We start from the raw sequence: 26,409 nt of genomic DNA, 5'->3' as shown, positions 1-26,409 counted from the left end.
CTTGCATGTCCTGCATTGGCAGGCAGATTCTCTACCACTGAGTCACCTGGGAAGCCTCCACTGCCCTTTTTTTTTTTTTTTTTTTATAAATTTATTTATTTTAGTTGGGGACTAATTACTTTACAATATTGTAATAGTTTTTGCCATACATTGACATGAATTAGCCATGGGTTTACATGTGTTCCACTGCCCTTTTGATGGAGCTTTGTAGTGAAAACTTCTCAAAGCCTTATTTCATCTTTCTGTCCCAACTTTCACCCTAGCTTGGCACACTATTTATTTATTTCTCTTTAGAATAATATTGAGTAGTTTTAACATTTGCCTTATTCAAAAAATCAGAAAGTATCAATTGATTTTCCATGAAATTCTCCCTCCCATTCTTGCCCCATTCCACTTCCTTGTAAGTAACCTCTATCCTTGGTCTGTTAGGTGTTGTCCTAGAGTTTCTTCGTGCATAGAATAGCAAATACATTGAGAAATACAGACTTATATTTTCTTCCCTACCTACCCTTGCTCCACTGCCTTTTTTAAACACCAAAAGATAATATATTATATAACCTGTTCTGCTGTTTGGTTTTTTCATATAACTACCTCTCTTGCAGATTTTTTTCCCTCAGATAATTATATGATGAGTTTGTCTCTTTGTCTGACTATATATATTACAAGCAGTAAGAGAATTCTTAAACCGTGGGCTTCCCTCATGGCTCAAATGGTAAAGAATCTGCCTGCAATGCCAGAGTGAGTGAATGAAATCGCTCAGTCATGTCTGACTCTTTGCGACCCCATGGATGTAGCCTGTCAATCTTCTCTGTCCTTGGAGTTGCTGTTTCCTTCTCCAAGGGCTGTTCTGTCATTTCAATACCTGGGTCGGGAAGATCCCTTGGAGGAGGGCATGGCAACCCACTCCAGTGTCCTTGCCTGTCAGAGGAGCCTGGTGGGCTACAGTCCTTGGGATCGCAAAGTCGGACACGACTAAGCGACTAACACTTTCACTTTCTTTCATTGAATAGAATATAGATGATTGGGATTAGGACCAATATGGGTTTGAAACTAACGTTTTCAGTTTAAAAATATTTTTGATTCAGATTAAAAATTCAGTGTAATATTTGGCAAGTTCCTTGATCTTTTAGAACAATTTCCTCCTTTGAAAGTGGTAACAATAATACCTGGCAACCTTGTGGTGATGCCATCAATGAAAGGCTGTATATAAATGGCTTAGAACATAGTAGATGATCAACAAAAACTATCCCAACTTCCACCCTAGCTTGGCCCACTATTTATTTATTTCTCTTTAGATTAAGTTTATGAGTAGCTTTAACATTCACTTTTTTCAAAGAACCTGAAAGTATCAATTGATTTGCCATGAAATTCTCCCTCCCATTCTTGCCCCTATTCCACTTCCTTGTAGGTAACCTCTATCATTATTATTATTGTTTCATCGATGAGTTTGGAATGACTTTTATTGTTCTTCAGTGCCCCAGTCATCATCCTGATCTGGTTCTGGAGAGGTTTAATGATTCTCTCCTAAACAAGTTCCATCTCCATTCTGTCAGGCACTTGGTAAATGAGGTTCTATAAGTCCTTGGAGGCTTCAAGATCTCGGATGAGCATCAGTGATGCTGTGAAGGTAATTGGCAGTACTCAGATGGAACAATGAAAGATACCAGATCTTAAACTGAAGCTTGTATTATGGCTCAGATGCGTTGGCCATTGTGACTATTTTTTTCATCTTTTCCTGTATCCATGCCGTTAGACATGTGACTCTGCAGCTGTATTGCTGATCTTTCTCACAGCTCCCATTGCCTCGCTGTTCACACTGTCCACATGGTTCGTTGAACCCAGGGTAGGCAAGGCACAAACTAAAAAGCTGGAAGGACACTCGAGGAGCCGTAGGAACTGCAGACATGTTTATTCTCTCCTGGCTGACGCCCCAGACGTACCAGTATTCATGCTATATTCTGTCCTCTTGTAGTTAACCCAACGGACACAGCCATGAGGCAGTAGTAATACCACCGCTTCTTAGGTGGAGCTCACATATCCCTCCAGCAGAAAGTAGCCCGTGATCAAGCGAGTATCCCGTGACGCGCATGCACAGAGCTATGAGTGATCTCAGCTGTTACACAGCCATTATTTACAAAACGTGGGGTGAGAGAGCCTGAACACGCCATCTTGGCTAATTCGCTCTATCCGCTCAGCAGTTGCCCTGCTAAAGGGATGGAGTCTATTTCCCTCTTGCTTGGTCATATGATTTGATTTCATCAATAAAAAAGGGTGAAAGTGATGGTGTGGCACTTCTTTTTAAGGAGGCCTTGTGTATTTCCATTTTCCTTTCTGTATTCTGTCATTGCTGTGAGGAGAACACGTCTCAGCCCTCTGGCCATGAAATGAAAGTTGTTCAGTCATGTCCGTCTCTTTGCCACCCCATGGACTATACAGTCCATTTAATTCTCCAGGCCAGAATACTGGAGTGGGTAGCCTTTCCCTTCTCCAGGGGATCTTCCCAACCCAGGGATCGAACCCAGGTCTCCCACATTTATTTAACTTATGCATCTGTGAGTTGTCTGGACCCAGCAAGGCTGTATGGCTCAGTTAGCCCTCTGGCCATAGAGGACGACAAAAGACATGTGAAACAGTGCCAACCCAGATGAACCATTCCAGTCATACAGCCTTGCTGGATCCAGACAACCCACAGATGTGTAAGTTAAATAAATGGTTAATGGTAAACACTGAGATACTATGGTCATTTTTTGCATAGCAATAGCAAGCCAATACAGCTGCTCTTCACCAAATGCTAGGGAACTGTTGAAAAATAACAGGAAATTCAGAAGCCACAATTAGTTGAGGATAGATTTATCCTGTTATATACAGGGACAGAATAGGGGTCAGGGAGATTAAGAAATGGAACAGGGACTTTCTCTGTGGTCCAGGGGCTAAAATTCCATGCTCCCAATGCAGGGGGTCCAGGTTCGATCCCTGGTCAGTGAACTAAATTCCACATGTTGCAGCTAAGAGTTCACATGCTGCAACTAAAGATTCCACGTGCCACAAGGAAGATAGAGGATCCCACCTCCCGCAACTAAGACCCAGCACAGCCAAATAAATAAATATTAAACAAAAAAAGAGCAACGAAATAGTTAGGTATGTTACAATGCAGCCAGCCAGGGATAGGAGTGGGTATATAAACTCTCTTCAAGCATCTGAAGCACAAATAGCAAGACTGAACTCAACAGTCCACTGAGCTCCAAGAGGAAACACTTAGGAAAAAATGTGTCAATGCTGAGCCAACAAAAACTTAAGCTGGGCCCAGAAAAAGTCTTCCCGGTAAGATCCGCATCACTTTTGCTCCTGAGGAAGGATTAGGGGCCCCCTTGCTTTCACAGTTTTAAATGTAGCTGAAGAAGAAAATAGAAACATATTGTGGAAATAACCTCTGGCCAACTGGATGGGGACTAGAATCTGCAGTTCAGTAAAGCTGAGCCTCCAAGTCTCATTAGACAGATGGGCAGCTATCCTGTCCCCAGTGATCTGCCTGCTGTCTAATTACATCCGTCTGTGAATTTTAGACAACTTAAAAGAGGAAATATTAGAAATCATCTCTTGACCCAGAACATTCTCCTTTAAAGCTAGATGTAAGGCACAAACAGACCTGACAAGGGGTCCAGGTTAATGGGCTTTGGATTAGAAAGGAGTTGGACTAAAGTTGGTCTTGTAAAAGCTGGCACACGGCCTGGGACACTGGAGCACTGGTAATGCTCCCCAGTCCAGGCCAAGGGAGGCCTTGCTGCTGTCATGGTGCAGGGCTTGGACGGGCTAGTTAATACTTGCCGGGAGGGTTTTCTCTCTCTCTCCCCGTCTCTTTTTAAAATATAGCAACAATATTGAACATTTCAGGGGAAAATAATTCCAAAAGAAGTTCCTGTTCCCTGAATAAATACAAGCTTTCAACACTCCAAACGGCCATTCCAATTTCTTTTTTCAGGAAACACATATTATTCTTAAAGGACCCATTTAGAAGTCCTTTTTGCAATTTGGAGAGTCGAATAGTCTGTTGGTTATACAGGAACAGATTTTATGGGAGTGTTGATGGAGCTCTCTTGTTGGGAAGGAATTCACAAGAGGACCGGTCAATGTAGTGTACCTTCCTGTCATTAGTGGAGAAGGAAATGTTCTGTCTTTGGCTTTATAAGGGGCTGGGTCTGTGTGAGTAGCTTCTCCTGGTATTCGTAATAATCTACCTCATAATGCTTTCAAAATAATTTGGATTGACTTTTGTTGGTTTCTCACAAATGAATTCGTTCCAGCATCCTGAAATAGGTACCTGGGAGACTTGGCACCGTCTCCTTCCTCAGGTTGATTTAATTAAAACAGTTGCTTCCTCATGGTTGTTTGCTCTGGTTCTCTTCAGGATTATCTCGATTTTGATGAGTTAATACAGAGAAATAGAACACTTAGAAGGGAGTTAGAGCAGTGTCATTCCTAAGGGTTAAATATTTTAGTGACAGCAGGGAAAGTCTAGATTCTAGGCCAATTGGTAATGATTCTGGAATGTAGATTTATATATGTGTGGGAGAGCCTGTGCTATGTGAATGGTAGAACATGTTCCTCTAATGGTATGTGCAGGAAATACTTTAATCTTCTGTTCTCAGGTTTTAAATGGAAGTATAGTTGATTCACAATTTTGTGAATAAGTGGAGATGATCTGTGTTTTAAAAAAATGACCAATTCAAAGTCATACAGTAGGTGAAAGAATTAGAGGGTTCTGGGATTAGAAAAAAATGTTCTTATCACAAATGGGATATGCTTTTATGGTAGAATCAAATGAACAAAAAGAAGGACACTTAAATCATCTGTCATTTCCCTACCCAATGAGTGATGAAATCCACACACGGCAGGTGAGACCTGCCCTCCTGGAGGTCTCCACCTCTGTGGGCAAAAGGGAAACAGGGTCCCCAGAGCCCTGCAGACTCCCTTCCACTCCCTCCCCCACAGCTCTCCCAGCGTTGGCCCCTCCCTGCCTGGAGACCAGCAGAATGAATCGTCCCAGAGTTAGCTGTCTCAGTCTCCCTGCTCACCCCTCTGTCCCCAGGACTCTGATGCCTGTAAGGCTCTGTGCACGGCCTTCTCTGACCTTATCTCCCTGACCCAACTCCTCAAATTTTCAAGTCACATATTAGAAAAAATGTTCTTATCACAAATGGGATACGCTTTTATGGTAGAACCAAATGAACAAAAAGGACACTTAAATCATCTGCTCTACTCTGCCCTCTGGAACTCAAGGGCAGTCATCAACCTTCTCTCTCCAGCCTCTTCTCTGAAGTTTCCCTTTATCATCTTGCTCTCATGACTGGCCTCTCTGCCTCCCTCTCATTTGGAGGTTGCTTTCTTTGACATACTGTTCACACTATGGAGCCTGGAGATAGATTCCATCTCCTCCTGATTCTTCTTGCCGTGGCCAGATCATTCTCCTTATCTTCTTCCTGAAAACCCTGGATTTGAATTTCAATCAGATTGTAACCTGTATTTCTCCTGTGACAGACATCTTCCAACCCAACCTCCCTCTGTTCTTCATTCCTAGAAGCATGTTCAATATCATGCTTGCTAAGAGGACTAGAACCACTCACTGTAATCTTGGAGGTTTTCAATATCTGCAAAAATAACTATTCTAGTACTCTGACCTCTCAGTTCATTGGCTTCTTTTCCTCCAGTGAATTTTTTTGGTTGCACCTTGTGCCTTGTGGGATCTTTGTTCCCCACCAGGGATTGAACCCAGGCCCTCGACAGTGAGAGTGTGGAGTCCTAACCACTGGACCACCAGGGAATTCCCTCCTCCAATGATCTTGCCCTACACCCTGTTTCAGCCTCCACTTCCTGGCCATGCCCTGGACCTCACCATTACCAATGACTCTGCTGCATCTACATGCTAGTTTTAAGCAAACCACTCTGAAGTTCTCTCTCTGTAGTTTACCTCTAAGTATCCCAGACGCATGACTTCTCCAGCATCACTAGCACCAACAGTCCATCAGTCCTTCCACTTCTCACCGTCTCTCACAGCCTTTTCATGTCCTCACCTGCCACCTTACCAGACTTGGGCTCCATGGTCGAAATTTTATCAGTCCCTTATGTATACTCTTGATATATAGACCCTGATGCTGGGGAAGATTGAAGGCAGGAGAAGGGGACAGCACAGGATGAAACGGTTGGTTGGCATCACCGACTCAATGGCCATGAGTTTGAGCAAGTGCCAGGAGATGGTGAACGACAGGGAAGCTTGGAGTTCTGCAGTCCATGGGGTCACAAAGAGTCGGACATGACTGAGTGACTGAACAACAATATATACTCTTAATTTCCTTTCTTTTTCTCCCTTCATCATATTCTCTTGGCAAAACCCTGTTTAAATCCAAGTCTCTACTGATTCTGTGTCTGTTCAGCTGAGCATGGCTGGTAAAGCTCGTGATCCTGCTGACTGGAGCCCCTTCCAATTTATGGCCACTAACCTCAAGTGGGCCTCTATTGCTGCTTGGCAGTCTCATTACATTTTCCTACTTCATTTATGCTCCCGCTCCTTGAGTGAGCTATTTCATATCTATTTCTCTCATCTCAAGCCTCTTCTGTAGTCCTTACTCTCAGCTTGCTGCCTGTCTCACTAACAGAAGCAATTAGAAGAGGATTTCTACATGTTTCCATCACCATATCTACCCAGCTAATTGCATCTGTGTCCACACACTCCACCTGCCCTCCTCCCTGGATGAGTTGTCTGTGCTCTGTCTATGAAGAGCATTTCTACTTTCGCACAGCACCCATCCCCTCTCAGCTACTCAGGGATGTCATGGTCTGTGTGTGGGTTGGAAAAGAATTTCCAGAGGCAGAATGAAAGGAGAATAGAATTTATCAGAGTTGTTACAACAGTGGGCCAGCTCAAGGGAGAGCCACTGCTTTCGTGGGCTAGTGGCCAATTTTTATAGCTTTAAGACAAAATTCCTGCTGGAATGGTGGCATTAGGTGATTGGTTAGAATGCTATAGGGTGGGTAATAGGGCAGGTATGTTACCTAACATGGGGTCCAGAAGCTAGCCGGTTTAGATCAGGAGGGGCTCATGGAAATAGTTGCTATGGGGCTCAGTCAGTTCCAGAGATGACCTTGGTGCCAGACTCTGAGTCTGTGGCCTTGGTACAAGGCCTTGCACCTGTGACCTTGGTATAGGGCTCCACAAGGGACACTGCAATTTTTTTGTGTGTGTGGGACCTCTGTCTATATGACATTTTTGAGTAAAAGATGTATTACAAAATTCATATACAAAATCCATGGGAGATGCAGTGATTTGTTGATGAAGATTTAGGACTACAGCTGAAGTTCTTATGTATTTGTTTATTGTCCCGCCGGTGGAAGTGAAGAGGCTTCATGGTGTCCAGGGGCCATTTTTTTCCTGTTCAGATCCAGGGACCATCTCTTTGATGCTTCAGGCTAATTTCACATTTCCTATCACATGAAAAGGTAGTAAGGCTGCAATTACTTTGCCCTGGCTCTTCAGAATCCATTTATATTAAAATAATATCAATCTTCTTGCCTCTGAATTTCCCTAGTACCTTTTATTTAATAAATGTTATCTTACCACTCACGAGGCTGCATCATTCATTATGTTGCCAGTGAACACTGGCTTCTGACTCTATCAGAGCTTATTTCTGTGCTTCGTTGCTGACCATGTCAACTGCAAGTCTCACCCAGAGCATGCAGGAAAATGTGATACTTTCTTTTCTGGTTGTGTTAAATTTACCACTCAGAAATTTATTGAATGAACACAAAACAACACAGTCTTCTCTTGAAACACTTTGGGCTGTAATCACTGCATTCCTAGGATGTGATGTCTTTCGTGTTGACCCAACTCCTGCTTTGCACACAATGCCCCTAGGAGGAAAGATAGGAGAGGGGTGGGATGGGAAGAGTGGTTTCACCCAACCCACCTCCATCCAACACGACTTATGATCCACTTGGGAGAGCATGGTGTTGTCAAATTGATTGAGATTGGAGAGAGTATCAGTTGGGAGTAGCCACTTGGGCAACTGTCTCAGAAAGCCCCTGGGAGAGGTAGGCAGGGCAGTCAGGGACTGCCTGACCCATGGAGTGAAGCCTGAGAGGGAATGGATGACTATCCGGGGTACCACTTACAGGGACATACAGGGTAAAGGATGATTGTCACTCTGAATGGGAGGTGGCATTGTGGTCAGATGAGTAGAACACAGATGAGTAGGAGTTGTCACATAGGCCTGTATACACCCAAGAGTTGGTGGTAGACTACTGGTAGCCCAGAGCCCTGAATTCATCCTATAGCAGTGGTAGTGTTAGTCACTCAGTCGTGTCTGACTCTTTGCAACCTGTGGACTGCAGCCCACCAGGCTCCTCTGTCCATGGAATTCTCCAGACAAGAATACTGGACTGAGTTGCTCTTCCCTTTTCCAGGGGATCTTCCCGACCCAGGGATTGAACCCATGTCTCCTGCTTGGCAGGCAGATTCTTTACCATCTGAGCCACCTGTGAAGCCCAGATTCACTATGCTATTGCCTAAGAAACCTCAGTATTTCACAATCTACTTTAAATCTATTTCTTCTTATTCTACTCTTAGTAAAGCTGGGGAAATTGCTATTCACCCCTGCACTGGGCTGAACAGTGTCCCTCAAACACTCACATCTGCCCAGAATCTGTGAATGTGACCCCATTTGGAAATAGGGTCTTTGCCAATGTAATCAAGTTAAGATGAGGCCACACTGGATTAGGGTGGGTCAAAAATCCAAGCTGATGGACGTCCTTATAGAAAGAGAGATTTGGACAGAGAAACATACACACATGGGAGATGGCCATATGATAGGAGAGGCAGAGACTTTTGAAATGATGCTACTGCAAGCTGAGGAATGCCAAGAATTGTCACCAGAAGCTACAAGAGACAAGAGGTCATGCTACTCACAATCTCAGAGGGAGCATGGACCTGCCAACACCTTGTATTCAGACCTCCAAACTCCACAGCTATGAGAGAATACATTTCTGTTGTTTTAAGCCACCTGGTGTGTGATGGCAGTCACAGGAAACTGATGGGCCCAGGTCTTTACGTCACTGTCTCCTCCTGCCTCTGTGAAGGCTTTCTGCTGTAACTCCTTCACGCTTCCTTTATAGTGTTTGCTTCGTAATTGTTCAGTCTATGTGTGAACATGCATTTTCTCTAATCAGAAAGCCTCTTTGAGAAAAGAGTTAGAGAAAAGCAGCCCACATATAATATAGGAGAGCTGTGGACTACACAAGAAGAAATGTCTTAGGATTTCAGAAGACAAGCTCATTCAGAGTCAGTGGTAGATGTGGCTTCCAAAAGAGCTAATGCATTGTTGAATTATGCTTGTTGAATTATGCTTGATATTCATCCAGCAGAATCATCCCTAAGATCCACGCCAACAGCTTTGGTTTCTACAAAGGCTCCCTGTGAAGAGCCATTTCAGTTCTGTGTGGTCTGGACCGTTAGTCTTTAGGACGCATTCTTCTGGTGACAGAACAGTAACTGGTTCCCTTAGAAGAGAGATGGAAATGGCTGCCTAGAGGCTTCCAGATACTACCCATCCACTCAGCTGATCAGACAGCCTTCCCCTCTAAATGCCTACCTGCTGGGACTGGAATTAGGAGGGCCTTTTAAAACTGTCTGCCGAATAGGCAATAGATTTCACACTCTGAAGGACTAGCAGGAAATGAACCTGAGATTTGTCCCACTTCCTTGCTCCTGTCTTATTTCCCAATATGCTTTTTCCCCTTTGTAATTAATTGTCACTAATTTCTCTTTCTTTTTCTGGATTCTTCCTTTTGATTGATTCCTTTACTGTTCCCACTCTTTGGTTTATTTTTTTCTTCTAGTTTTATTGAGATATAATTGACATACAGCACTGTGTAAGTTTAAGGTGTATAGAGTGATGATTTGACTTATACACATCATGAAATGATTATCACAGTAAGTTTAGGGACCATTCATCATCTCATATAGATACAAAATTAAAGAAATATAAAAAAATTATTTTTCCCTGTGATGAGAACTCTTAAGATTTACTCTCTTAATGGCTTTCATATATAACACACAGCCATGTTAATTACATTTATCAGGTTGTGGTAAACACCTCTAGTTTATCTTATAATTGGGAGTTTATACATTTTTACTGCCTTCATCCAATTCCCCCTTCCCCTACTCTTACCTCTGGTAACCACAAATCTGATATCATTTTCTATTAGTTTGTTTTTGAAGTACAATTGACCTACAACACTATGTTAGTTCCTGTTACAAGCATAGTGATTCAATATTTCTATACATTTGAAAATGATCACCTTGATAAGCCTACTTGCAATATGTCACCATACAAAGATATTACATAATTATTGACTTTATTCCCCACACTATATGTTTCTTACCAGTGACTCATTATTTTGCAACTGGAAGTTTGTACCTCAATCTCCCTCATCTATTTCTTTCCTTACCCCCACCCCTCTGGAAACTACCTGTTTGTTCTCTGTATCTATAACTCTGTTTCTGTTTGTCATGTTTGCTCATTTGTCTTTTAGATTCCATGTATAAGTAATAATTCCATGTATAAGATTAATTACATGTATAGATCTCATGTATAAAAGTATAATTTTTCTTTCTCTGCCTAACTCATTTCACTTAGCATAATACATTCTAGGTCCATCCATGTTGTTGCAAGTATCAAGATTTCTTTTTTTTTTAATGGCTGAGATGATGGAATTTCGGCAGAGCTATTTAAAATCCTAAAAGATGATGCTATCAAAGTGCTGCACTCAGTATGTCATGGAAATCTGGAAAACCCAGCAGTGGCCATAGGACTGGAAAAGGACAATCCTCATCCCAATTCCCAAGAAGGGCAGTACTAAAGAATGTTCAAACCACCGGACAATGGCACTCATCTCCCATGCTAGTAAGGTTGTGCTTAAAATTCTCTAAGCTACGCTTCAGCATTACATGAACAGAGAATTTCCAGATGTTCAAGCTGGGTTTAGAAAAGCCAGAGGAACCAGAGATCAAATTGCCAACATTTGCTGGATCACAAAGAAAGCAAGAGAATTCCAGAAAAACATCTACCTCTGTTTCATTGACTACTCTAAAGCCTTTGACTGTGTGGATCCCAACAAACTGTGGAAAATTCTTAAAGAGGTAGGGATAACCAGACCATCTTACCTGTCACCCGAGAAACCTGCATGTGGGTCAAGAAGCAACAGTTAGAACCTTGTATGGAAAACTGACTGGTTCAGCATTGAGGAAGGAGCAGACAAAGCTGCTTATTGCCACCCTATTTATTTAATTTATATGCAGAGAACATTATGAGAGAGCCTGGCTGGATGAGTTACAAGCTGGAATCAAGATTGCCGGGAGAAATATCAACAACCTCAGATATGTGGATGACACCACTCTAATGGCAGAAAGCAAAGAGAAACCGAAGAACCTCTTGATGAGGGTGAAAGAGGAGAGTGAAAAAGCCCGCTGAAAACTCAATATTAAAAAAACTAAGATCATGGCATCTGGTACCATCATTATGTGGCAAATAGAAGGGGAAAAGGTGGAAACAGGGACAGATTTCCTTTTCTTGGTCTCTAAAATAACTGCAGATGGTGACTGCAGCCATGAAATTAGAAGACCATTGCTTCTTGGCAGGAAAGCTATGATAAACCCAGACAGTGTGTTAAAAAGCAAACATTACTTTGTTAACAAAGGTCTATATAGTCAAAGCTATGGTTTTTCCAGTAATCATGTACAGATGTGAGAGCTGGACCATAAAGAAGGCAGAACGTTGAAGAATCGATGTTTTCAACTGTGGTGCTGGAGAAGACTCTTGAGAGTCCCTTGGACTGCAAGGAGATCAAACCAATCAATCTTAAAGGAAATCAACCTTGAATACTCATTGGAAGGACTGATGCTGAAGCTGAAGCTGCAGTAGTTTGGCCACCTGATGCAAAGAGCTGACTCACTGAAAAAGACCCAGATACTGGGAATGACTGAAGGTAGAAGGAGAAGAGGGTGACAGAGGATGAGACGGTTGGATGGCATCATCAATTCAATGGTCATGAACGTGGGTGAACTCTGGGAGATGGTGAAGGACAGAGAAGCTTGGCATGCTGTAGTCCATGGGGTCACGAAGAGTTGGACATGGTTTGGCGACTGAACAAAAACAGCAACAAATATTTCACACTGTGTATATCTAACTGTCTAGCTGTTTGTTGTTTTTATTTTTATTTTTTTTATTTTTATTTATTTTTTTTTTTGTTTGTTGTTTTTAGTTGCTAAGTTGTGTCCAACTCTTTGGAGATCCCTTGGACTGCAGTCTGCCTCCTTTCTCCATGAGATTTCCCAGGCAGGAATAATGGAGTGGGTTGCCATTTCCTCCTCCAGGGGATGCTCCTGATCCAGGGATCGAACCTGCATCTCCTGTATTGGCAGGTGGATTCTTTATCACTGAGGCATCAGGGGAGCCCCCATATTAATGTGTGTGTATAAATATACACACATATCACATCTTCTCTATTCAGCTATGAGGTGGGCACTTAGGCTGCTTCTATATCTTGGATTGTAAATAATGCTGTAATGAACATAGAGGTGCACATGTCTTTTCTAATTAGTGCTTTTGTTTTCTTTGGATACGTACCAGAAGTAGAATTTCTGGATCATATGATAGTTCAATTTTTTTTTTTTTTTGGTGAGGAATCTCCAGAACTGTTTTCCATAGCAGCTACTCCAATTTACAATCCCACCCAGAGTGCGTGAGGATTTTCTCCACATCCTCACCAAAACTTGTTATATGTGGTCTTTTAAATGATACCCATGCCTTCTGTTTGCATTTTCCTGATGATTAGTGATGTCGAGCACTTTTTAATGTCCCTGTTGGCCATCTGTATGTCTATTTTGGAAAACTGTCTGTTCAGGTTCTCTGCTCATATTAAAAATTGGGTTGTTTACTTTTTGATGTTGAATTATATGAATTCTTTGTTTATTTTGAATATTAACCTCTTATTGGATATATTGTATGCAACTATCTTTTCTCTTTCAGTAGGTGGCCTTTTCATTTTGTGATGGCTTCCTTCACTGTGGTTTGATGCAGTCCCATTTGTTTATTTTTGCTTTTGTTTCTCTTGCCTGAGGAGACATATCTAAAAATACATTACTAATACCAGTGTCAAAGAGCTTACTGCTCGTGATTTTTTTCTAGTTTTATGGCTTCAGGTCTTACGTTTAGGTCTTTAAATCATCTTAAATTTATTTTTGTGCCTGGGATGAGAGAGTAATCCAGCTTGATTCTTTTGCATGTAGCAGTCCAGTCTGATTTTTTTTTTTGTCTTTCCTCTTGTATCACTTTCTGAATTGTCTTAGGTTTATATCTACAAAAGACTGCTGGATTGACTTGTACCACACATCTGTATTGAGTCTTACTGGCTTCTTCTGGATAAAGAGGGTCTTTTTAACAGGAACCATAGACCTCCCACCACAAACTAATAAGACCACAGCTCTTGATTCTACTTCTCTGAGCTGCATGAGGTCAGAGGGGCCTTATAAGTGTGGAGTGAGCTGTTTCTTTGACCAAGAACTTTCATGTTTGATTGGTCCCAGTTTTCCTATACTTTCTGATAGGAAACAGCCCGGACTACACTTTCAGGCTTCTCAAAGTGAAGAAATGGGCCTAGACCAGCAAGAAGAAATTGAACAGGAATGTATGTATATAAAGAAGATCAGGATATGGCATCCTTAAATATTCTACTTTGGCATAAGGAATAGTGTGAGCTGAAGGCAATTAAGAAATACAGAGACTCTGTCTGTCTAAAAGCAGGACATAAATTTCCCTTTCATAAAGTTAACATAAATTTCTCTTTGCAAAGGTGTCTCACTCTTTCTTATCAGGAAAAGGAGAATGACTCTTGATCACTCCAGACATCACATCCCTGGAGAGGGCACCAAATTGAGTCTGTACACAATTCTTACCGTGTGTGTGTTTATGTGCGTGCGTGCTCAGTTGTTCTGACTCTGTGCCATCACACAGATGTGGCCTGCCAAGCTTCTCTGTCTTTGGGATTTTTCAGGCAAGAATACTGGAGTGGGTTGCCATTTCCTCCTCTAGGGGATCTTCCCCACCCAGGGATTGAATCTGAGTCTCTTGCATTCACAGATGGATTCTTTACCGCTGAGCCGCTTGAGAAGCTTTACTAAGCAACACTTATCTACCATTAGTTTCCTCACATGTTTACCTTCCCGTAATTTACCACCTCTGCAATGCCATTTTTTTGTCTAGTTACTTCTCTGCAACTTACCACCCTTTGTTAAAATTGTATATAAGTTTCAAAGTCTGAATGCTTCTTTGGGTTTTTCACTTCCTTTCTGTGACCCTCCCCACTACCCCATGCTTGTAAAATTAAAAAATTGACAACAATAAAATATAAATGCTTTTATTCCCGTTAATCAGCCTTTTGTCTTTTTACTTTGCATGCCCCAGCTGATAGACCTGAGAGGGAAGAGGAAGTTCTTTTTGCCTCCTCTACATGTGTAATGTTCTGAACAATGAGCCAGAAAAATAGCTACATGAGTTCAGTGGCATAACAGCATCAGGAGCAAGGGAAAGAAACTAGTCAATAGTAATATCAGTGTTAGTCAGAAATTTTCTTTGTGGTTTCTCATACAAATTAATGTCCATCTTAGGCTAGACTAATAAAAATAGCATTAAGAGGGATCCACATGAGCTAGAGCTTATTACAAAGACCAAAATAGAAAATTGCCTGTGTAGTAGATGAATTACAAAAATGTCCCCAATCTTTCAACCTCCTCTCTGTTTCCATACTTTCTGCCATTTGAACATGTCATTTCTTCCATCAAGAGATGAAACCTATTTCTTCACCCCTTGAATCAAGCATTGTGATGTTCTTTGGCCTGTATAGAGTGCGGGAGAAATGATGGTGAGACAGTTCTGAGCCTAAACTTTGTGAGCCCTTGCACATTTCCACAGTTTCTCTTGGAATCATGCCTCTACCAAGTGAACAAGTCCAGGCTGTGCTTAGTCGCTCAGTCATGTCCGACTCTGTGAGCCCATGGACTGTAGCCCACCAGGCACCTCTGTCCATGGGGATTCTCCAGGTAAGAATGCTGGAGTGGGTTGCCATACCCTCCTCCAGGGGATCTTCCCAACCCGGGGACTGAACCCAGGTCTCCCGCATTGCAGGCGGATTCTTTACCATCTGAGCCACCAGGGAAGCCCAAGAATAATAGAGTGGGTAGTCTATTCCTTCTCCAGGGGATCTTCCTGACCCAGGGATTGAACCAGCATCTCCTGCCTTGCAGGTGGATTCTTCACCAGCTAAGCTACCAGGGAAGCCCAACATGAGAAACACATGGCCTAGTCATCACCCCAGCTAACAGTCAGTCAACGGCTTCACGTGAAAGGGCACTGTTGTAGACTAGCCTGTCACCAGCTGACCTGGCATTTGACTGAGGATACATACATGAGTCCAAGATAAAGAGCCATCAGCCGACCTGTAGATGCATGAGTTAAGTAAATGTTTTTAAAACCACAAGTTTTGGTTTGTTACACGGCAATGGATCACTGATACAGCCTTGAAAGGATATCTTATAGAGAATTGTTAAAGTAATTAGTGCTTTTGTACTTGTAGAAGAGAAGAGTTATGAATATGAGGGTGGGCATGTCAAGTCTGGAGACTGTGATGCCATAGATATCTGTGACCACACAGAAGACTGCAGGAGCTAGCTGACCTGAGTGATGACAGAGCACAGAAAAGTGGCTGCTTAGTGAGTGGCCTGCCCCCCAGTTTGTAGGAAAGAAAGGGTGCATATTTCCAATGAATCCAGTGTGAACTATGGCCTGGAGCAAGTTTAGAGAAATTCTGCTCAAGAAGGTAGCCTGGAAGGTGTTACCTGTCAGAAACAGAGTGCTAAAGGTTGGTAACAATTGCTGAGTGGAGGGAGTGTCAGATGTGTTAAGGGGATTGTGTGAGAGATCTCGAGGGAAGTCTCTGGTGAACCCACCAATACACACCATGAAGAGTCCACAGGGCACCAAGGCCAAAACACAACAGTACCTCTCAGGTAAGCTCTGCCCCTGCCCTTTACTATCCCTCCTCCTACTCTTCATCTCTAGGGAGAGAGTCTATCTGGAGCGTGCAGGATGAGGCGTGGAGGTGCCAGACAGGTAAATACAATGCAGAGAACTAACCACTATATGATCTTGGCAGGACAGCTAAGCACTGTAGAGTAAACGATCATGTCTTCTTGACTCTTGAGAGTCCCTTGGACAGCAAGGAGATCAGAGGTCAATCCTGAAGGAAATCAACCCTGGATATTCATGCTGAAACTGAAGTTCCAATACTTTGGTTGATGGATGCAAAGAGCCAACTCATTGGAAAAGATCCTGATGCTGGGAAAGATTGAGGGCAGGAGGAGAAGGGGACGACAGAGGATGAGATGGTTGGATGGCATCACCGATTCAATGGAGATGAGTTCGAGCAAACTCTGGAAGATGGTGAAGGACAGGGAAGCCTGGTGTGCTGCAGTCCATAGGATCACAAAGAGTTGGACATGACTGAGCAACTGAACAACAACAAGGGAAGCCTGGCGTGCTGTAGTCAGGCACTGGGGTTGCAAAGAATCAGACACGATTTAGCGACTGAACAATAACAACAACAACAGTCACATCTATGGAAACGGGAACAACCAGCTGTAACCTAGGAATCTTCCTTATTTGGTTATTCCATATACTCAGGTGTGTGATATACATACATATATATATTATATATTCCTAGTGTGTGTTACTCACTCAGTCGTATCCAACTCTCTGTGACCCCATGGACTATAGCCCACCAGGCTCCTCTGTTCACGGAATTCTCCAGGCAAGAATACTGGAGTGGGTTGCTATTTCCTTTTCCAGGGGATCTTCCCGACCCAGGGATCAAATCTGGGTCTTCTGCATCTCTGACAGATTCTTTACCATCTGAGCCACCAGGGAAGCCCATATATATTTCTGTATGTTATTTATTATTGACTGTTTTTTGGCTACAATGGATCTTGGTTGTGGTATGTGGGATCTAGCTTCCTGACCAGGGATCGAATTCATTCCTCCTCCGTTGGGAGTGCCGAGTCTTAACCACTGGACCTCCGGGGAAATATCTATTATTGATTTTTAACAGCATTTTAAGAGCAGTTTTAGATTCACAGCAAAATTGAGGGAAAGGTACATATACCCCTGCCCCACACATACAAAACCTTTTGTATGGGCCATTATCAACAGCCCCACACCAGGGTGGTATGTTTGTTACAATTGATAAACCTATACTGACACATCATAATCACTGAAAGTCCATAGTTTGCAATAGGGGTCATGTTGTACATTCTATGGGTTTAGGCAAATTTGCAATGACATGTATTCTATAGTGTCATATGGAGCAGCTTCACGGCCCTAAAAGTCCTCTGTGCTCTGCCTGTTCATCCCTCCCCACTAAGCCCTGGTAACCACTGATCTTTTATTCTCTCTGTGGTTTAGCCTTTCCCAGGATGCCGTATAATTGGAATCATACAGCGAGTAGCTTTCCAAATTGCCTTCTTTCACTTAGTAAGATGCATTTAACTTTCCTCCATGTCTTTTCATGACTTGATAGCTCATTTCTTTTTAGTGTTGAATAATATTCCCTCGTCTGATGTATCATGGATTATTTATCCATTCACCCAGTGAAGGGCATCTTGATTACTTCCAATCAAGGATACTGACAGAGATAATACTCACTTAGAAAACTACAAGTAATTTCTAGCTGGTTTTGCAATGCTTGATAAAGTTCCTTTACATCTTTATTTTCCCGGTGTGTTTTTGTTTAGACCAAAGTTCAAATTAATTTTAATTAAACTAATGAACTTGTCACCAGGAGAGCTGTAAAGGTGTAGGTCAAATTTAAGTCTGATCCAAAGTTTAAAAAAAATGTTAATGGATAATCCACAATTAACCAAGATTTAACTGTTATTGAAATTTACAAATGTTTTATTCTCATGTCCATGAAATGCAAATACAATGGCTTCAAAATATTTGTCTGGCATTTCAATAAATTCTTCTGCATCTATATAAAAAGCATACCACAGATGTACCACAGACTATTTATCCATTCACCTAGAGAAGGGCATCTTGATGGCTTCCAAGTTTGTTGTTCATTGTTTAGTCGCTCAGTCATGTCTGACTCTGCAACTCCATGGACTGCAGCATGCCAGGCTTCCCTGTCCTTCACTATCTCCCTGAGTTTGCTCAAACTCAGGTCCATTGAGTTGGTGATGCCATCCAACCATCTCATCCTCTGTCATCCCCTTCTCCTGCCCTCAATCTTTCCCAGCATCAGAGTCTTTTCCAAAGAGTTGACTCTTCACATCAGGTGGCCAAAGTATTGGAGCTTCAGCTTCAGCATCAGTCCTTCCAATGAATATTCAGGACTGATTTCCTTTAGGATTGACTGGTTTGATCTCCTTGCTGTCCAAGGGACTTCTCTACACCACAGTTTGAAAGCATCAATTCTTCATTGCTCAGCCTTCTTTATGGTCCAACTCTCACTTTCATACATGACTACTGGAAAAACCATGGCTTTGACTATACAGACCTTTGTCAGCAAAGTGATGTCCCTGCTTTTTAATATGCTGTCTAGCTTGGTCATAACTTTTCTTCCAGCTTTAACTTCATGACTGCAGTCACTGTCTGCAGTGATTTTGGAGCCCAAGAAAATAAAGTCTGTCACTGTTTTTACTTTCTCTCTGTATATTTGCCATGAAGTGATGGGACCAGATGCCATGATCTTTGTTTTTTTGAATGTTGAGTTTTAAGCCAGTTTTTTCACTCTCCTCTTTCACTCTCATCAAGAGATCCTTTATTTCCTCTTTGCTTTCTGCCATTAAAGTGGTATCATCTGAATATCTGAGGTTGTTAATGTATCTCCCACAATCTTGATTCCAGCTTGTGAGTCATCCAGTCCAGCATTTCGAATGATGTACTCTGTGTATAAGTTCTGGTAATTATAATTAAAGCCACTATAAACATCCTTGTGCACACTTTTGTGTGAATATAAGTTTTCAATTCCCTTGGGTAAACACCAAGAAGTGTGATTGCTGGAGTGTATGGTAAGAGTATGCTCAGTTGTCTATGAAACCACCAGTCTATCTCCCAGAGTGACTATATCATTTCTTTTTAAATTTTTAAAATTTTATTTTTGACTGTAATATAATTGCTTTGCAATGTAGTGTTAGTTTCTGCTGTACAAGATCATGAATCAGCCATATGTATACATATATCCCCTTCATCCTGAGCCACCACTCCCCTCTTCTACTTGTCTAGGTCATCACAGAGCTCCCTGTGCTATACAGCAACTTCCTGCCAGCTCTCTATTTTCCGCATGGTGGTGTGTTTATGTCCATGCTACTCTCTCAACTTGTCTCTACTTCGCCTTCCCTCCATGTGTCCACAAGTCTGTTCTCTATGTCTGTGCCTCTATTCCTGCCCTGCAAATAGATTCATCAGTACCATTTTTCTAGATTCCATATTATGCATTAATATACGATATTTGTTTTTCTCTTCCTGACTTACTTCACTCTGTATGACAGGCTCTAGGTCCATCCACATCACTTCAACTGACTCAATTTCATTTCTTTTTATGGCTGAATAATATTCCATTATATATATGTACCACATCCATTCATCTGTTGATGGACATCTAGGCTGCTTCCATGTCCTGGCTATTGTAAATAGCTGTGTAATGAACATTGGGGTACATGTGTCTTTATGAATTATGGTTTTCTTTGGGTATAAGTAAAAAGGAACTAAAGAGCCTCTTGATGAAAGTGAAAGAGGAGAGTGAAAAAGCTGGCTTAAAACTCAACATTCCAAAAAACGAAGATCATGGCATCTGGTCCCATCACTTCATGGGGAAACAATGGAAACAGTGACAGACTTAATTTTCCTGGGCTCCAAAATCACTGCAGATGGTGACTGCAGCCATGAAATTTTTAATTAAAAGACGCTTGCTCCTTGGAAGAAAAGCTATGAAATCTAGACAGTATATTAAAAAGCAGAGACATTATTTTGCCGACAAAGGTCTGTTTAGTCAACGCTATGGTTTTTCCAGTGGTCATGTATGGATTTGGACTATAAAGAAAGCTGAGTGTCAAAGAATTGATGCTTTTGAACTGCGGTGTTGGAGAAGACTCCTGAGAGTCCCTTGGACTGCCAGGAACTCAAACCAGTCCATCCTAAAGGAAATCAGTCCTGAATATTCACTGAAAGGACTGATGCTGAAGCTGGAGCTCCAAAACTTTGGCCACCTGATGTGATGAACTGACTCATTGGAAAAGACCCTGATGCTGGGAAAGATTGAAGGCAGGAAGAGAAGGGGATGACAGAGGATAAGATGGTTGGATGGCATCACTGACTCTATGGACATGAGTTTGAGCAAACACCGGGTGTTGGTGATGGACAGGGAAGCCTGGCGTGCTGCAGTCCATGGGGTTGCAAAGAGTCGGACATGACTGAGTGACTGAACTGAACTGAATGCCCAGTAGTGGGATTGCTAGGTCATGTGGTAATTCTATAGTTAGTTTTGTTATTCCCACCGACTGTGTCTGAGAGTCCCTTACCTTCCCTGGGGCAAAAATATTGTCTGGGCTGTAAAGAAAGAAGTTGGATTTAGGGAAAATACCTAGAGGGTTATTTCAAATATACTATCCCCATTACAGGGGCTTCCCAGGTGGCGCTAGTGATAGACAATCTGCCTGCCAATGCAGGAGAGCTAAGAGACACTGGTTTGATCCCTTCGTTGGGAAGATCACCTGCAGGAGGAAATGGCAACCCACTCCAGTATCCTTGCCTGGAGAATTCCCATGGACAGAGGAGCCTGGCGAGCTACAGTCCATAGGTTTGCAGAGTTGAATGAGATGGAAATGATTGAGCATGCATGAATGCATCCCCACTACAAAGAGGAAAATTAATTGAAAGGACAAGGTGGTTGAAAGTTAAATGTCCTTGGGGGAGGGAGCGGCAGAATGCGCCCCATCAGTTGTGTGGTGGGTGGGGCGTCTGAATGCTCTGCTCTTCAGCCCAGCAAGTATTATGCACTTTCAGCTACATTGATCTCGTGACTCGTAAATTCATGAGACCAGCTCACTTCCCTGATGATCAACTCTTTCTTTATCATTTTGCTCTAGGGGACCAGGGTAGGAAAATGGCCGTGCTTCCTTCCGCATATGTATAAACAGATAATACATACTGTTAGTATCTAATAACTAAGATCTATAAACTCAGTCCAGGGTGATAAAGCTGAATGATTTTTTTTTTTATTCACTGTCTTTTGTGTCAATCCTCCTTCACCACAGCATCATCAATCAATCAAATTGCGCTTGGAGTTCTTACGTTACCATGGCAATGCCTGCCTGCACAGTTAAAAATAAAACTTCTGTGCTCTTGCTGAAATTCGGAGAGAGCAGAACCTAATTGCCTGGCGGTCCTCACCACGGGAGAACTGGTACCTCGGCAAAGGCAAGCCGGCCACTTTTGTCCTGGAGGGTGAAGATGAAGGGCCACCACTGAGCGCTGTCCCTGTCTCCTGGGATCGTTTCCATGACCAAGCGAGCCTGCCTCTCTGCAGAGGTACGGTGGTGATTTTCATCACAGACCCACTGAGGAGCCTTCTCAGTTCTTAGTCCTTGACAGCCATCTTTTGGCAGTTTGGCAAACCTATGAGGAAGATGGAGAAAAAAAAAATTAATGCAGAAAGCAAGTTGGGAGCCTCAACTGCTCTCTAGGACATTTAGGACTGCTTAATAAGGAAAAGATTTCTCAGAGATGTTGCCTTCATTTGCATTCCCTTAGAGACAGACCCTCCTAGCTCATTCGGTAAAGAATCTGCCTTCAGTGCGGGAGGCCTGGGTTTGATCCCTGGGTTGGGAAGATCCCCTGGAGAAGGAAATGGCAACCCACTCCAGTATCCTTGCCTGGAAAATATCATGGACAGAGGAGCCTGGTGGGCTGCAGTCCATGGGGTTGCAAAGAGTTGGGCACGATTGAGCGACTAACACTTACTTACTTAGAGACAGACCCCTGAGACAGGGATTCAAGGGCAAGTAGTTTATTTGAGAACATTAGTTGGGGAGGGAGAGGGGAAAAGTAATACTGAAAAGAAAAGACAGCCAGTAAGGTTGGATGGCCTCCCCGACTGGATGGACATGAGTTTGAGTGAGCTCCGGGAGTTGGTGATGGACAGGGAGGCCTGGTGTGCTGCAGTCCATGGGGTCGCAAAGAGTCGGACACGACTGAGCGACTGAACTGAACTGAAGGGTGTGTTATTAACTTAGCCACCCCATGGGTCCTGGAACTTAGTTCGGAGGGGAAACTCCGAGAAGCACAATAAACACTTGCCTTTGAGTTATCCTGTCTGAAGAGTGCGGAGTTGGGTGTGTCTTCCCAGCCCTTGTGGTCTGCCATGTGAAGCAGAGAAGCCCTTCGGCTCTATGAAACCTGCTGGTGCGGAGATGCACATATCTGCCGTCAGAAGTCTGTGTCTGAGGGTTAAGGTTGGGGCACTAATAGTGGCAGCTACAGGTTCTCAGATTGGGGACTTTCTTTCTTTTGGGAAGTCAGAGAAATTCTATGGATGTGAGCTTGTAAGAACCTAGTGATAGTGAGCTCCAGAAAGAGTGAGTGTGGAAAGGAGAAAGGAACAGAAGGTGGCTTTAAAAATCGAATTGTTTTGGTTGGTGTTGTTAAGATGGGTAATTTCCTACAGGAAGGATATTTGAATCTTCACTATTGTAAAAGGGTTGCTTCATCCTCAACCAAGCGCTTAGAACTTTGAAAGTCAATGCGTTGGTTGCTCAGTCGTGTCCAACTCTTATGTGACCCCATGGAGTGTTTAGCCTCCAGGCTCCTGTGTCCATGGAATTCTTAGAACTTAAGTTCCTCAAAATCAGCCAATTAATCCCCAAATATCCTCATGCCATCACATCAGTATAACCACCTTCCCTAAGTATGTTTTGCCTTTTAAGTTTTGCTCCTTTGAAATCTTTCCCAAAAATGACTCCTGAGAACAGTATCTGAGAATAAAGAGACTGAAATAACAGAAATAAGGCTCCCCACAGGAGGGGTAATAATGAGCCCTTGCGTTTATCCAGAGCCTGCCATGTGCCAGACATTGTGATGTTGTTGAATCCTTTCACCTAGAACTCATAACCACTCAGTAAGGGAGATGCTATAGTGATTCCCTTGTGCAGATGAGAAAACAAAGCCACAGTAACTTGAAAGTCCCACCTCTAACAGATTTGGGAGCCAGAATTCAAATCCAGGCTGTATATTCCTGGAAAATGTGTCCTTGGTCAACTTCATTATCTTTTTTCATTCCATTAGTTCTTCCAAATCAAAGTTGATGTTTTGGGTTGACAGTTTTCAATACTCAGATGGACCATACTGCAAAGTGTCTTAGTTTATCTAGGATTAAGCTACCCTCAGCTAACCACTCCAGCTGGCCCTGGTCAGGAAACAATGTCACTTCAAATCAACTATTCAAGGAAAGGGTACTAATATCCCTCTCCCACAAGCCACCCACCAACACACACAAACAACACACACACACACACAAAGGCAAATCACTAGCAATATTTGTTCTTAAATATTTCTCTCAAGTGAAAGTTTGTTTTGTATTTCAATTTGTCCAGACCACTGAGAAGATACTGCTTGAGGACAATTTGCCTCTGGTTTAGTGACACCAGCAACCAATTTGCTGGAGAGGTGGAAGTTTCTTTCTACAGACAAAGCAATATATTTAAATTTTTCCTCTTTGGGTGAGGAAAGAGTGACTTAGAATATTGTCTTAGGTAATTCACCACTTATTTTAAGGAGAACTGCACACAGGAAATCAGGGAAAACTGCATAACCGGACAGGAAAGGGCAAGGTGTGGAGACTACAGACAGACAGAGGGTCTGAATTCTAGAGCCTTGTACCAATGAACCTTCAGCCCGTCTGCAGACTTGCACCTCGATTCTCTCCGTTCAGTTTTCTTTTCTGTATCTCCATGCACTTCCCTGCTTCCTATCTTCTGCTTCTCATAGCATTTCCTCTTTTTTATCTTTGCTTTACACATGGAGCAACAGCAATCCTGGCTTCTATCTACATCATCATCTTTCAGCTGCTTTTTTCACAGTTGACTGTCCCAACCTCAGTATTTCTTTTCTTTCTTTTTTGTTTTTTAGCTTAAATGATGGAGGGAGAGGATTGCAGTGGACAAATTTTTGTTTTCAATGACTGAGCCAAGTCATAAGTTTTAAGTGGCCTATGGTTCATTAGCCTATAAGTCAAGTGACTGCCCCTGGTCCAGTTAGCTTTGGCCAGGTACACACACAGAACCCCTTCAGCAAAGGTGTCCACAAGGGCTTTAGGTGGGTCAGGCAAGGACCACAACTGAGATCTCTTTGATTTCCACGACCAAGTAGCATTGTGCCCCCTGCATTTCTGTTATTGAAAGCACATGGATCTGACATCAGGTGTCAACAGAACTATAAACAAATATACTTAGGAGAATTCAGTCTTGGGTTGTCTCTCTAAAGCCCAGCCATGATATTTTATATTTGAGGAAGACAATCTAACAGAATTTCTAATCATCTAATGTTCTAGAGTTTCCAGGTTCTATCTCCACATCAAATTCTAGCACAGAAAATCACAAACCTGGAGCTCATTAATTTACTCCTCTGCAGAAATGCCTTCATAGAAAATGGACCTAATATTTTACCTGTGGGCTTTAATATAAGAAATGGTTACATGAAGAATGTTTGCATCTTTAAAATTGCTTTAAATGTTGCCTACTATTGTTCTTTAATGTTCTTGATATATAGATTCAGGCAATAATTTTCTCTTGGATTTTAGTCCCAAGAACAAAATCTTTGTTTCTACTTTAATGAATGAGAATTATATAATTCACCAAATTTCCTATCTGCCTCTAGAAAAATCTAAAGCAAAATTTAGGATTCAGTTATAGAAACTCTCTGTAGTCTGGGTTTTGTATAATAATCTTCCTCCTTGTGGTACATGCTTTTTATGTTTTATCCTTATTGTAATGTTTGAAAAGTATATGTATCTGTTGGCTAAACCACTGCAAATACTTTTTGGAGTAGCTAGAATGGGCTTCCCTGGTGGCTCAGCCGTAGAGTCCACCTGCCAATGCAGAAGACCAAGTTTGATCCCTGGGGCAGAAAGATCCCCTGGAGAAGGAAATGGCAACCCACTCCAGTATTCTTGTCTGGGAAATCCCATGAATAGAAGAACCTGGAGGGCTACAGTCCATGGGGTCAAAAAGAGTTGGACACAACTTACTGACTAAACAACAACAAGAATGCAAATAATAAATATGATTTAATATGTACTGTGTACTAATATTGTTGCTTTATAGAGTAAATTCTAATGATTTCAGGAGAATTTTTGATGGTTTAGGTAATCTCCAGACTAGTAACCTTTTATGCTTGAACATGTAGTAAATGAGATATTAGTTATTACTGTGTTTCTGCTACTAAGCAAATGTCTACAGGGCTTCTGGAGCAATCTGAGGATGTACTTAAGTTGTAGAAAACGGGAATTAAAGAGAGTTCACACCAAGATTTTTATTGAAAGAGGAAGGGCTGAGGTTGGTAGCCATTGGTGAAGAATTATTTATTCCATGAAGGAATCAAAGAAAACCTGAGAGTAATTCACCTTTTATAATTGCTATTTCAGGATGCTAGAAGCTTTTGCTAGTTACTTTTAAGTATTTTCCGGTTTCACATTTCTTATATATATTCTGGAGTGGTGTCTTCATTACAGGTACTTTAGCAGTCAGTTGAAAATTCAGTGAATCAACAGTCTGTCTATGCAATACCAATAATGGATTAATGGATTTTTTCCTAATTAATATAAACAGGGTAGTTGTTTTGACTTTGGTAGACACAACTTTAGGTTTCCCAGGTAGCACTAGTGGTAAAGAACCCACCTGCCAATGCAGGAGGCATAAGAGACACAGGTTCGATCCTTGGGTTCGGAAGATTCTCTGGAGGAGGGCACGACAACCCACTCCAGTTTTCTTGCCTGGAGAATCCCATGGACCAAGGAGCCTTATGGGCTGCAGTTCTTACAGTAGCACAGACTTGGACACAACTGACGCAACCTAGCATGCAGGCATGCAGATACAACTCCAGTATACAATTTAAATAAGTAATGGAAACAAACACTTTTCAGAAAGGAATCCCCTTTTCTGGAAGGTAGCAAGCCATGTGGTCTATCAGGGTCACAAAGTTGTTTTCCACTAAATGTGTTTTGGGTTTTGCATTAAAATATGAGATGTAGAAATAGCAC

General features: G+C 42.2%; 1 protein-coding gene across 8 annotated transcripts in view; it reads left to right on the top strand.

Moving 5' to 3' along the window:
• Positions 1-26,409, top strand: part of LOC145511619 (uncharacterized) — a 138,082-nt gene that overhangs the window by 99,883 nt on the left and 11,790 nt on the right. For 2 of the 8 annotated variants that reach the window (XR_014058002.1, XR_014058000.1), the window contains one exon: positions 21,413-21,686. The exons of 2 other annotated variants lie outside the window; for them this stretch is intronic. The gene's annotated coding sequence lies outside the window, so the exon portion shown is untranslated. Of the gene's footprint in view, positions 1-15,356; positions 16,112-16,257; positions 16,785-20,776; positions 20,956-21,412; positions 21,687-26,409 lie in introns of those variants that run through there. 4 more of the 8 variants (XR_014057999.1, XR_014058003.1, XR_014058005.1 and 1 more) reach the window with 4 other exon arrangements.

The sequence above is a fragment of the Giraffa tippelskirchi genome, chromosome 6, assembly GCF_054371585.1.
Source record: "Giraffa tippelskirchi isolate mGirTip1 chromosome 6, T2T-mGirTip1v1.2.pri, whole genome shotgun sequence".
Classification (NCBI taxonomy): domain Eukaryota; kingdom Metazoa; phylum Chordata; class Mammalia; order Artiodactyla; family Giraffidae; genus Giraffa; species Giraffa tippelskirchi.
Note: the sequence above shows the minus strand (reverse complement) of the source record. Positions and strands in the feature narration are given on the sequence as shown.